This window comes from Tauraco erythrolophus, chromosome Z (assembly GCF_009769465.1).
Source record: "Tauraco erythrolophus isolate bTauEry1 chromosome Z, bTauEry1.pri, whole genome shotgun sequence".
In the NCBI taxonomy this organism is placed as follows: Eukaryota; Metazoa; Chordata; class Aves; order Musophagiformes; family Musophagidae; genus Tauraco; species Tauraco erythrolophus.
The window spans coordinates 78,968,051-78,981,469 of record NC_141496.1 but is presented as its reverse complement, the minus strand read 5'-3'; positions in this window follow the sequence as shown (position 1 = coordinate 78,981,469).

The following is a 13,419-nucleotide window of genomic DNA, read 5'->3' as shown; positions in this document are numbered from 1 at the left end:
ATTGCATAGCTTTTCAGACAAGGAAAGGAATGAAAGACAAGGAAAGGAATGAAACACAGTGATTTTTAAGAAGGCATGCTTAGTCGAGATCAGTGTGTCAAACAGAAAATGGCGTGTGTGGCAGTGCCTACCAGTCGTTGATTCGTGCCTCATCCACGTTGTCGTCTCTCGGAGCGAACTCCACTACCAGTCCTGCCACTTCTGCGCTGCGTGTGTGTGTGGCGTGGGCATATTGCCGCCGTGTGCCAAGCAGTGGTGCGTGTCGCGGTCCTTCAGGTGATCCGGGTTCTTACAGGCTGAGTGCACAAAACAGACCACAACTCTGGCTGGCCGTGGTGGGGATCTGGAGCGGAGCTATGGCCACCATCCTGCTGGGGAGTGCAAGGGAACTCCTGTACGAGCTGCTGAAGGCAATTGTCATGGCAGCTGCTCTCATGAGTTGCTTGTGGCCTTCTAGCAGAAGGTGGTTCCTGCTCTTTCTGTCCTCTCTTCTCCATGCTATTTAACAAACTTGCTTTTTCTTGCTAACATTCTTTCACTGGCTAAGTAGATTTCTGCCCCTGCAGTATATCTGATTGTGTGCAGTTTTAGAAGCTGTGTTCTTCAGGAATGTTTTCATATTACTGGGAAAAACAAACTGCATTTTTTCATTGCTGGTCACAGTGGAAACTTCTAACTAGCTCAGTTTTAAAGTACAAAACCTGCAATTTTCTCACACAATGACTCGAATGTTGTTATATTAATAATGGAAGTTTTCTCTTCCTGCCTTTCTTCCAGTTATTAAAGAAAATGAAAACAATAAATTGGCTATGGTGTTGCCAGGTAGCAGAGTCAGAATACCCCATTTAAGAGCTGTGTCACTGAGGTGAGGTAGTAGAAAAAAGAAAGTTCTCAGAAACTTTGCTGCGCCCTACTTCCTTTAAAGGTATTCTCTTTCAAACTGCAGAACGAGGCAGTGGCTAGACCAAAGAATGTGGCAGGCTTCCAAATAAACGAGGCTGGCAAGAACAGCTTGAGGACTAGCCTAATCCTGCTGGATGCTAGTTCGGCCACGACAATGCATGTCATTATAACCCAGCAACTTCCTTCTTGTTGAATGAAGGCAGTGTCCTAAGGAAGCAATAGCAAGTTGAGATAATGTTCTAAAGTATCTGTTAGTAATGTTAGGGGACTTCTTAAACTGCTCCAGTACTGTGACTTCACACTAGAAGAATGATTTATTTCCGGTCATATCAGTCAGAGCAATTTTCATGGTAGCTGAGTATGGAACATGACTAGATAGAGCAGTAAACGCAACACTTGGTTCTAAAGGTAAAGAAGAATATTATAAATAAATATAATAAATATTATAGCAAGCCTGTTTGATGGGAGGGAAGAGTGATTTACAGTATGATACTTCTGAGTTATGTGGGGGCAAGCAAACTTAGATGTGTTTACCTAGGAAGAAAGGGCAAAAAGGTCTTCAGAATATAAATAGTACCTCTCATTTCAGATCAAATTCTCTGCATTGTGGTCCTACAAGGAACAGAATGCCAACAGTAATGACAGCAAATGAGAGGTTAAGGGCAGCCTGACATTGCAACTCTTTTTTAGTTCAACAGAAGAGGTAGAAGTTTCCTACAAATCAGCTTTTCGTCTGAATGTGAGTGTAGCATACTTTTGTGTCAGCGTGTCACTTTTTAACCTTTTTTTCCTTAAGGATTTTATTCCCTGTTTATGCTGGGTTTTCTAACGGTGAAATTGCAGTGTGTTGCTATCAGAATTTGTCCTGCTTCTGATTCTTAGCCTTCCATCAAGGCTGAACAAACCTGGTTCTCTTGTCCTCTCCAGGGAGCGGCACATGCTCTGGCTCCCTGAACACCTTGGCAGCCGCCTGCCAGTCACCTGCTTCACTGTGTCAGTGGCTTTCTTGTGCTAGGGAACTCTAAATAGGGCACAGTACTCCACGTGCAGTCTCACAAGTGCTGGAAGCAGAAGGTGGATCGCTTTCTTGGACCTGCTTGCCGCTCTGTTGGAACCTGGTATGTGGCTGGTCGTTGCCACTGCAAGATGGTGCTGCTGACTTGTGTTCTACCTGCCCACCAGGGCACGCAGGTCTTACTCTCTAAAGCTTTCTAACTAGTTGGCCCCTGACCTGTACTGTTGCGTGGGCTTAATTCTGCTAAGATGAAGGACTTCATGTCTGCCTTTGTTGAACTTAAGGGGGTTTCTATCAGTCCATGCATCCAGCCCATATGGTACTGGTTCTCTAGCACTGACTTTCTTTCCTTTTCTTCCCAGCCTGTTGTTTTGTGGCAGATCAATACCAGAAAATCTAGCTTTTGCACTGTTTTCAAGGACAAAACTGTCATCGATTTCAACAAAGCTCCATTAATAAGAAAAAGGGCAAAATGCAGGCTTCCTGAATACTATCTGTATCAGTAATAAAGCACGAAAGAGAGAGGTGGACTGAGCTGGATGAACTGAGAGAGGCGTTCATAGAAGGAGTTACAGGTTAGAAGCCTTTCAGGACAAGGGTATTTCCCTGTTTCCTGAGGAAGCTCTCACAAGGTCATTGCAGCAAAGAAAGATAAATTTGCCTCGGTTCTCAAAGAGCAGTAGGAATTTCAATCTAAGTGGCTGAAAGCATCTAATTTTCAGCTCTGTTAAGCACCTTATCTGTAGGTGGAGGTGGGAGCTGGGAGACATTCAATACTTAGGCTTCTTACTAGCTAAATGAGCATCTCCCTGGCCTGGGATTTAGCCTTTTTAGAAGCACTTAACTCCTTGCACAGACTGCACAAAGGGCCTATACGGTTAACTTGGCTCAGATAGACCACCCTGACATGTTAAGCAACTTCTTTGTGTTTGCATCCATGGTAGTTTGGAATTTTGTCCTTGGATGAGAACAACCTTTGCTACAGGGGGGAAAAAAGGCAGATTATTATTTAGATTAGATTATTATTATTATAAAGGGTCAAGGGCTTTCTTTAATGATGTTGATAATTACAGGACAAGTATGAGGCAATGGTAGTGTAAACTGCAGCAAATGATGGTCTGCTCTCACTTCTAAAGCACTGGCAGAATCCTGAACCTCACAAAGTATTCTTTTGAATTAAAAAAAAAAATCTTAAAATGCTAAGGTGAAAATATGTGTATGATCAAAGAATCTGTGATGGAAAAGAGTGTGATTTACGATAATTAAGAGGAAATGTTTTATTCCACTATTATTCCAACATTTAGGAGATAAACGTAATCACAAGCTAAATATTCACAACTGACTTTTCTGCGCTTAGAACAATTTATTTTAATATTTACAATTACAATACAATCAACGTTTAACAGATGTGTACTATATATAAAATACGGGCAAGCATTGTTGCTATTAAACCACAAATCTGCCGTTTATTGTAAAGAAAAACAGACTTAGCAGCCCCAGCAGCTGCCGGCTACCTAAGCACAGGCTTAGGTAATTTACCCCCTGGTACCAGCCATTAGTGTAATTGCCCTCATACAGCTTCCCCAAAGCAGAAAGTGCCGTTAAATAGAAAGTGTAAATAAGGATATACTTGTGGTTTAAAACATTCAAACAATCATTCAATAGATATATTCTTGTGAAAACACAGGTTTCATTGCCTGGAACCTTTTACTCACAGATCCATTACTGGAATGCATATATTGATGAAAAATACCCTTGAGCTGTCAAGACTATGCTGCCAAGCAGATGTGCAGCAAGGGCCTGTATAAAATAAACGTTACACCACATCAAGCTATAATATGCTAAGGTATGCAAGAGCACTGAAATAAGTTTTTCGTTTTGTTTCACGAGTGGTGGGGTACAAAGCTTATAGGCATCAGCTGTTAAATCATAGAATCATAGAATCGTTAGGGCTGGAAGGGACCTTCAAAGGCCATCTAGTCCAACCCCCCTGCAAGGAACAGGGATATCTCCAACTAGATCAGGTTGCTCAGGGCCTCATCCAACCGGGCCTTGAACGTCTCCAGGGATGGAGCATCCACCACCTCTCTGGGCAACCTGTTCCAGTGTTCTACAACTCTCATGGTAAAAAATTTTTTCCTAATATCCAACCTGAATCTACCTCCCTCTATTTTAAAACCATTACCCCTTGTCCTATCACAACAGGCCCTCCTGAACAGCCTCTCCCCATCTTTCTTGTAGGCCCCCTTGAGGTACTGGAAGACCGCTATAAGGTCACCCCGGAGCCTCCTCTTCTCCAGGCTGAACAGCCCCAACTCTTTCAGCCTGTCCTCATAGGAAAGGTGCTCCAGCCCTCTCATCATCTTCGTGGCCCTCCTCTGGACCCTCTCCAACTGGTCCATGTCCTTCTTATGTTGGGGACTCCAGAATTGGACGCAATACTCCAGGTGAGGTTTCACGAGGGCAGAGTAGAGAGGGAGAATCACCTCTCTCGACCTGCTGGCCACGCTCCTCTTGATGCAGCCCAGGACGCGGCTGGCCTTCTGGACCGCAAGAGCACATTGCCGGCTCATATTGAGCTTCTCGTCCACCAGTACTCCCAAGTCCTTCTCCTCAGGGCTGCTCTCGATCCATTCTCCGCCCAGTCTGTATTTGTGCCTGGGATTGCCATGACCCAGATGTAGGACCTTGCACTTGGCCTGGTTAAACTTCATGAGGTTGGTACGGGCCCACCTCTCCAGCCTGTCGAGGTCCCTGTGGATGGCATCCCTCCCTTCCAGCGTGTCGACGGCACCACACAGCTTGGTGTCATCGGCGAACTTGCTGAGGGTGCACTCCATTCCACTGTCCACGTCACTGACAAAGATGTTGAAGAGGGCTGGGCCCAACACGGACCCCTGAGGGACGCCACTCGTGACCGGTCTCCACTTGGACATCGAGCCGTTGACCACTACTCTCTGAGTGCGGCCATTGAGCCAATTCCTTATCCACCAAGTGGTCCATCCATCAAACCCATGCCTCTCTAGTTTAGAGAGAAGAATGTCATGCGGGACAGTGTCAAAAGCTTTGCACAAGTCCAGGTAGATGACATCCGTTGGTCGACCCTTGTCCACCGATGTTGTCACCCCATTGTAAAAGGCCACCAAGTTGGTCAGGCACAATCTGCCTTTGGTGAAGCCATGTTGGCTGTCACCCACCACCTCCTTGCTCTCCATGTGCCTTAGCATGGTTCCCAGGAGAATCTGCTCCATGACCTTGCCAGGCACAGAGGTGAGGCTGACCAGCCTGTAGTTGCCTGGGTCCTCCTTGTTCCCCTTTTTAAAAATGGGGGTTATGTTCCCTCTCTTCCAGTCATCGGGGACCTCGCCAGACCGCCACGACTTCTCAAATACAATGGCCAGTGGCTTGGCAACTTCATCTGCCAGTTCCTTCAGGACCCGCGGATGGATCTCATCAGGTCCCATGGACTTGTGCACCTTCAAGTTCCTCAGATGTTCCCGAACCTGCTCTTCAAGTACAGTGGGCGGTGGTTCATCCTCACAGTCCCTGCTAGTTCTTTCCACAGCTTGGGTGGTAAGACAAGAGGCTTTATCAGTGAAGACTGAGGCAAAAAATTCATTGAGTACCTCAGCCTTCTCTACGTCCCGGGTAGCCAGAGAACCAGTATCCTTCCGGAGGGGGCCTACATTCTCCTTGGACTTCCTTTTGTCCCCTACATACCTATAGAAGCATTTCTTACTGCTTTTTATATCCCTTGCCAAATTCAATTCCTTCAGGGCTTTAGCCTTCCTCACCTGATCCCTGGTCACTGGTACAGCTTCTCTGTATTCCTCCCAGGCTACCTGTCTCCGCTTCCACCCTCTATAGGCTAACCTCTTCATTTTCAGTTGGTCCAGGAGCTCCTTGCTCATCCGTAATGTGATCACATTTGATAGTGCGAGCAAAGCCAAAATAGGAGAAAAGCACATCTTACCTATAGGGTCTGTTGCTACTGATGAACGGACATCGAGTTGACACTACATGATATTTTTAGTAACTACTTTAGCTTTTATTCATGATCACTGTATTTGCTAATACTATTGTTGTAGAACACAGGTTATAGTCTTTTTTAATATAAACCAAGAGAGAACAGTGTGAAATAATCCTTTGTCTCCAGCGAAGTATTATACCTACTGTCTCTAGTATTGGTGGTGGTGGATGACTAATCACGAGACAAAAAAAAAAAGAAGTCTGGTTTTCTTCTGTCAGGTAATACTGGTTAGGTGACTATTCTTTTCCCAATTGCACTTAAAACTCCTGATTCAGTGATCATTCTTTCATTTCTGCTATTCAAAAAACAGAACTGGGAATTAGTTTGATCTAATGATATCTTTGTAGCAGCCTTTATAGTAACCAGTAAATTAGGCCCTGTGTACACATGCAAAAATTAAAAAGTGAAGTAATTGTGAACAGTCACAGCTAAACACTATTTATCTGTATGTAAGTAGAGCTAATCAGTCTGCATAGACAGAAGCAAATGTGCAACGTGCAGCATGGCTGTGTATTCATCCATTTTTAATGTATTTCTCTAATAGTAACTTGTTCTTGTGACACGGAATGCCATGTGCTTTAACAGAACACTATGTATTGATGGAGCTCTTAAAAAACCACTGTCTTGTAGGTAGAAATTGAATATTACAACCTCTGTTGCCAATTCTTTGTAGAAGGAAGCCTTCTTAAAAAAAGTCTTTTTCAGCTGCAAATACAGGAAAATGTGTGATAGGAAAAAATATCAATGTTTTGATAATCTTAACAAACTGATTTAAATGCGCAGTTCAACATTATTTATGAAGACTCATTATTATTTTGTGGAATGAATAGTTTTGAATCTAAAAGTCCAATATTATGTCTTCAGTGTAATTTACCACTTTAGATCTTTCTGAGAAACACATTTGGGTTGTTCATATTGTATTATACCCAGGATTTGAAAGTTCAAGAAAGATGTTCTGTGATGGAAGGAAGCAAACCAAATTTTTATCATGATGGAGGCGTGTTCTAATGTTTTGTCAGCTAAGATTTTGTGTTGGTCTGATATTCAGAAGTTGTGTGTCTGCATTTCTGGCTTCATTTTGGGAGTGTATCAGATTGTTAGAGGAGGACAATTTGTTAGTGGAAAAGGAAGGAGCGGTTGATGAGAAAGTCAGGTGTCTTAAGCGAAGTGTCATTTAGCAAGATATTTCCTTACGTAAGTAGAGAAAAAAAGCAAAAGATTTAATAAAACAACGTTAAGAAAATCATCAATTGCTGTTTTTAATTTAATTTGATTTCTGTGGAAAAACATATTTAAACTAATGGTGCTGTTCTAGGCAAGGATGCAATGTTCTTTACGTATACGGTGTTGTGCTAGTGGTGTGCACAGAACACTCAGTAGTAAAATTTCAAACGACCTTCTCATAGCAAAACTCAACTACAGGAAATACTCCCCAATATTTCCCATAGTACTCACAAACTTTGGATGTCAAAACTTAAGGCTGCTGTGGTTTGTTTTTTTTCAGTGCTGTCTCGTCTAGCATACTCTTGGAAGCAAAAGCTTGTGTGTTTGTTCTATGGAAGGTGCCTGCAAACTGTTCAGATGTCTGGGATCACCTGATGCCTTTCAGGCACTGAAAGAGAATTTGTGTGGGTTTTATGGGGGTCAGATTCAGTGCAAGTACATGTGATACAATTGACACAGACTGACAATGGTTGGACTTTGTGTTATTGGTGTATAAAGATGCTTAAACTGGTATGATTTGTGCCAATTTGCAGAAGTTGTGTAATAACCCCGGTTAATAAAATAGTGTCTGCTTTGCACGTTAAGATTGAGGTGGAGTTTGGCAGATTGAAAAAGATTAAGGACCTGATCGTTTCCTATGGTGGTTCTGCATTTGCTTTAGATCTATGGGAACCAGACCGGCCATTAAAACAAGCTATTAGACCTTCCCTGCCCCCGTTTTTATGCTTGCACACCATCTCCTTTGTGCTGGGCTAAAAACTGTCAAAAACATCACCATAATGCTGCTGGGTGAAAAATTCTCTTTAGTTGCTGGATTGGATTTTAGCTTGAATCAGGTCCCTGAGGTACAAAGGAGGAAGCGGTGCAGGGGTGGAGAGAAGCAGGGGAGGGCCATGGAGAGCTGCAGATGCCGGTTTAATGCTTGTGAAACCCCAGCCACAGCTGAGTTCTGCTGATGGATAGCAACAGGCGTCCTTTGGAACCAACAGGGGGAAAAATAGGATGAAAATATAGGTAAAGAAAAGAAGGGAAGGAAGTTCAACTAAGAAGTTGAGCTCTGAATATCACAATGAGAAAAAGCTAGCTGTGTCCTCTGTTTCCTTCCGTGAATCAAACAATGGCTTTGTTAGGAGCAATAAAGAATAAAAAACAAAGGTGGAGGGGAAAAAGGGAAATTCAAAGCTGTCCAGGAAATTGAAAAAGAGGAAGTGATTGCAGAAAGCCCAATTCAAATGCAGGAGAAGTTAAAATGAAAAACTTATTTATACTGACTAAGGATGCCTGTGAAGATACGCAAAATAATTGGAAGAAATTGCTTAATTTGAGTGGCTTTAGTATCTACACTGTATTTCCTGTTGGAATTTTCCTAGTCAAAAGAGAAAAGAAGGCACAGCAAATCATTATTTTCTCATAAGTATTCCATCGAGCTTTAATTTCTTATGTCTGGAAGTGTTATATATTTCTGTGAATGAATGTACAGATAATGTCTGCATAATAATAATGTCTTTATCTCTCCAAGAAGCAGTAACATATTACTGTATTCTTTAAACAGCCTTGAATGATGGTGGTAACTTCATTTTTCAAGGCAGAATCTGGGAAGGTGTGCGATGCAGATATTACTCAAGCAAAAGGAATTGTGGGCTCAGAGAGGTTTTTCCCAAGCGAAAAAAAAAAATTGTGGATCAGCATATTTTCAACCCAATTCTACCCCATCCTGTTGACTCATTGCACTAAATTCAACGCAGTGGGTTCAGGCAGTTCGTCCATCTCTTCACTGGTTAGGAGCATAGCTTTCTTCTAGCTACTCATGTCCCAGTTCCTGTAAGTTGCATAAGTAAGGAATCAACTGGTTCTCTTTGGTCGGCTCCGTAGGTCGTTAGAAGACACAGAACCATGCTGAATTTTGTAGCATTATTTACAACTGCGAGTGGCGGGGGGTGGGGGGCAGGATGCTCAATGCCGAGTTTTCCCCTGGCGCTTTTTAAACGATGCATTTATCCGCTCTTTATTTCTCTAAGTATCTTCTCCAGCTGTGCAGTTATAATTCAGCAGTATCATGTACTGTCACTACTGCATTAGTAAATACCTAGGACCTGCTGAGTAATTATGAAATAACCTCATAATGAAATGCAGCAAAGGGTTCTAATTAAATTTTAAAGTTGCTTAACAACTATTCTACTTTAAATGAGAATTTTCCACCCGCGTGTCCTAATAAGTTCTCAGAATACATTACTAAAAATATATAAATGGGTATAAATGATATGGTAAACACAAAATGTGATTTTTCCACACCTCCACTGTGTAAAAAAACTATTTGTAAACAAAATCAACTCATACACAAGAATTCAATTATTAATTTGTGTTGGAATACTAGGGCAACTACATGACATTTTTAATAAATCTTTTTTTCTGTAAACAAAAACACAGGAAGCCTGTAAAGGTTGACATCAACATCCCATGTAATCAGTATTTTGTCCCTGGAAACGTCTAGTACTGGGTGCGGAGGGTAGCATGGCAAGCATATAGTGCTACCTCCCTGATTCTTTCAGCTGTCTCGGGCTCATGGACCCCTCAGCTAGGGGTTGTACCTTTGCACTTAATCCTTGGTAGAAATCAACAAAATGCAATAAATGGACTAAACCTACAGCAGAAGGTTTGGCGAATATGAAGTGTTGGCTAAAAATGTGATTCTTGTGTACTGTCTCTGATTCAGAGACTGGAAAATTTATATTCAAAGAACAAATATTTTGTCAATATAAGATGTATTCTTAGTTTGCTGGCATTGCTATCCCTGTCTGTTACAACACAGGCCTTATTCAGGATAATCTGTTTTAAAAAATCTGATATGCTCGCAGTCACTAATAGAAGTACAGTTAATGCCATAATCTCCTTATCAGTAGTATTTCTAAGTGTTTCTTAAACCTTAAGAACAACCCTCCCAAAAAAACAACCACCCAAAACCTCCACAAAAGTTAATCTGTCTAAACATGAAAACCAACTAATTTAAACCACTAACTGAACATTTATAAGTAGCATTAGATTAATGATAATAATAATATGAGTTAATAATTGTTTGGAATTCATAGCAATGCTATATGAAATGGTAATTATAGTATTCTTTTGAAAGGTCTTTTTGAGAACTGTTAGCTTCAGTGAGGGTAGATAAAGCCATTCTAAGGAAAATCTTCATTAGGTTAGAGAAATAAATAGTTATAACTAGTTATATTGCTAAGAACTAGTATCTCAATCACATTATGTATTTATTAACTAAAGTGCCTAATATTGTTTGTCCTGCTTTCATTTGGAGCTTCTAAGTATATCACGGTACAAAACATAAAACAATGTTTTGTTTAGAATCATAGAATTGTTTAGGTTGGAAAAGACTTTTAAGATTATCAAGTCCAGCCATTAACCTAGCACTGCCAAGTCCACCACTAAGCCATGTGCCTAAGAGCCACATCTACACGTCTTTTAAATACCTCCAGGGATGGTGACTCAGCTGCTTCCCTGGGCAGCCTGTTCCAATGCCTGGCAGCCCTTTCAGTGAAGAAACTTTTCCTAACATCCAATCTAAACTTCCCCTGGTGCAACTCAAGGCCATTTCCTCTTGTCCTATCACTTGTTATCTGGGAGAAGAGACCAACACCCACCTCACTGCAATCTCCTTTCAGGTAGTTGTAGAGAGCGATAAGGTCTCCTCTCAGCCTCCTTTTCTCCAGGCTAAACAACCCTAGTTCCCTCAGTTGCTCCTCATAAGACCCTTCACCAGCTTCACTGCCTTTCTTTGGACACAGTCCAGCACCTCAATGTCTTACTTGTAGTGAGGGGCTCAAAACTGAACACAGTATTTGAGGCGCGTCTTCACCAGTGCCAAGTACAAAGGAATGATCACTTCCCTGGTCCTGCTGGCCACCTGGCTTGCATTTCTCATAAAACCAGGATGCCATGGGCCTTCCTGGCCACCTTGGCACACTGCTGGTTTGTTTTCAGTGGGCTATCAACCACCACCCCCAGGTTCTTTTCCTCTGGGCTGCTTTCCAGCCACTCTTCCCCAAGCCTGTAGTATTGCATGGGGTTGTTGTGACCCAAGTGCAGGATCTGACAGTCAGCCTTGCTGAACCTCATACAAGTAGTCGCAATCCATTGATCCAGCCTGTCCAGATCACTCCGTAGAGCCTTCCTACTCTCAAGCAGATCAACACTCCTGCCCAAATTGGTGTTGTCTGCCAACTGATGGAGTACACTCGATCCTCTGTCCAGATCGTTGATAAAGATCTTAAAGAGAACTGACCCCAAAACAGCCCTGGGGAACACCACTTGTGACTGGGTGCCAACTGGATTTAACTCCATTCACCACAACTCTTTGGGCCTGGCCATCCAGCCATTTTTTTACCCAAAAGAGTACACCTGTCCAAGCCATGTGTAGCCAGTTTCTCCAGGAGAATGCTGTGGGAAACAGTGTCAAAGGCTTACTAGATAGAGAAGATTCACAGCCTTTCCTTCATCCACTAAGCAGGTTGCCTTGTCCTAGAAGGAGATCAGGTTGATGGAGATGGACCTGCCTTTCATAAAACCATGCTGACTGGGCCTGATCACCTGGTTGTCCTGCACATGCTGCATGATGACACTCAAGATGATCTACTCCATAACCTCCCCTGGCACCAAGGTCAGACTGACAGGCCTGTAGTTCCCCAGATCCTCCTTCCCTTTTGACCCTTCTTGTAGACAGACGCCACATTTGCTAACTTCCAGTCAACTGGGACCTCCCCAGTCAGCCTGGACTGCTGATAAATAATGGCAAGTGGGTTGGTGAGCACTTCTGCCAGCTCCCTCAGTACCTTTGGGCAGATCCCATCTGGCCCCATAGATTTGTGCATGTCTAAGTGGTGTAGCAGGTAGCTAAACATTTCCCCTTGCGTTACGGGGGCTTCATTCTGCTCCCCATTTCTGTATTCCAGTTCAGGGGGCTGGATACCTCAGACAACTTATTGTTGCCTTCAAAGTCTACCCTTTCAGATACGGGAAATTGAGTAGAATGAATTCTTTGGTCAGAAAAAGCTGGTTTTCTGCCCTTTGGTTTACAATCCTGAAGACAATTGAGGCTGTGAATTTCACAAGATGGAGATTATCAGAATGTGGCATTTTTCCATCATGTTCCCTCTGTGTTCCAGGCTTTTGAGTGATGAATAAGAAGACAATGGGAAAAGCAGTGGGAGTAAAGTCGGGTTTTCTGCTCCAAGAAGATGAGACTGGCATAACTGATATTTTTATTTTACATCTCAAAAATATTAAGACTTTTTTTTTGCTTCCTTCCTGATGTTTTGAGTCCGAGGATGCATACTCAAACTTTCCTCCACACTCACTTCCCTACAAATTCAAGGGACTGTTTTTTACATGATTTCAGCTAACTGCATAACAGCTGGAATGGAGGCAGCACTGTCATCTCACTCTAGCATAACCCCTATATTTGTAGATACCACATTTAAAGTAGGGTTTCTGATGGTACTTTACACACACAATCCCTCCCTTTAGAAGCTTTCTATTTCAGCAGTACTGCACATTGTGTGCTGCCTCTCAAAACTGGAACGACTGATGAGGACTTTCCCCGTAATTGCGGTCCCTGGCTGCCAGTGGCACTCTGGCACTTAGCACACCAGCTAAGAGGAGAGGAGTTTTTCCTGCCCTGCAGACCTCCACTTCTGTGAGAGAGAAAGGGGAAAATGCAGCACAGAGGACTGAGTTTTCCAAAGACAGAAATTAAGTAAAAGGTAGAGGCTAGAGGAAGTGAAAGCATGAAAGATGCAGCAAATCATAATTTTGTAAAGGATTGTCCTGGGGCAGAGGACAGTCCTGAGTTTCTGAGTACTTGGATAGAAAAGCAGGAAGTAAAAACTGGAGATACATGTAGAAAGGAAGCAAGGGTCAGGGAGACAGAGAAACAGGAAATTTGGGTATGTAAAGGCATGCAGAGAAAAAAGGGCAGGACAGCTAAAGTGAAAAACTTGAATAAATGTGGGAAAGGGTCTGAGCGTGAACAGTAAGATGATAGTAGATGAACAGAAGACGAAAGTTGAGTCTTGAAACTTGCAGAGCTGAAAAAAAGAAGCAGGTTTTTGATGTGGCAGAAAGGGACAGGCAGCTGGGTTGGGGATATAGTGCCTATGAGCACAAAGATAAGAGAAATGGGGTCATATGCACAAGTGTTCCTAAAACATCCTTCAAGTCACTGCCAAAATAGTATGGTTGT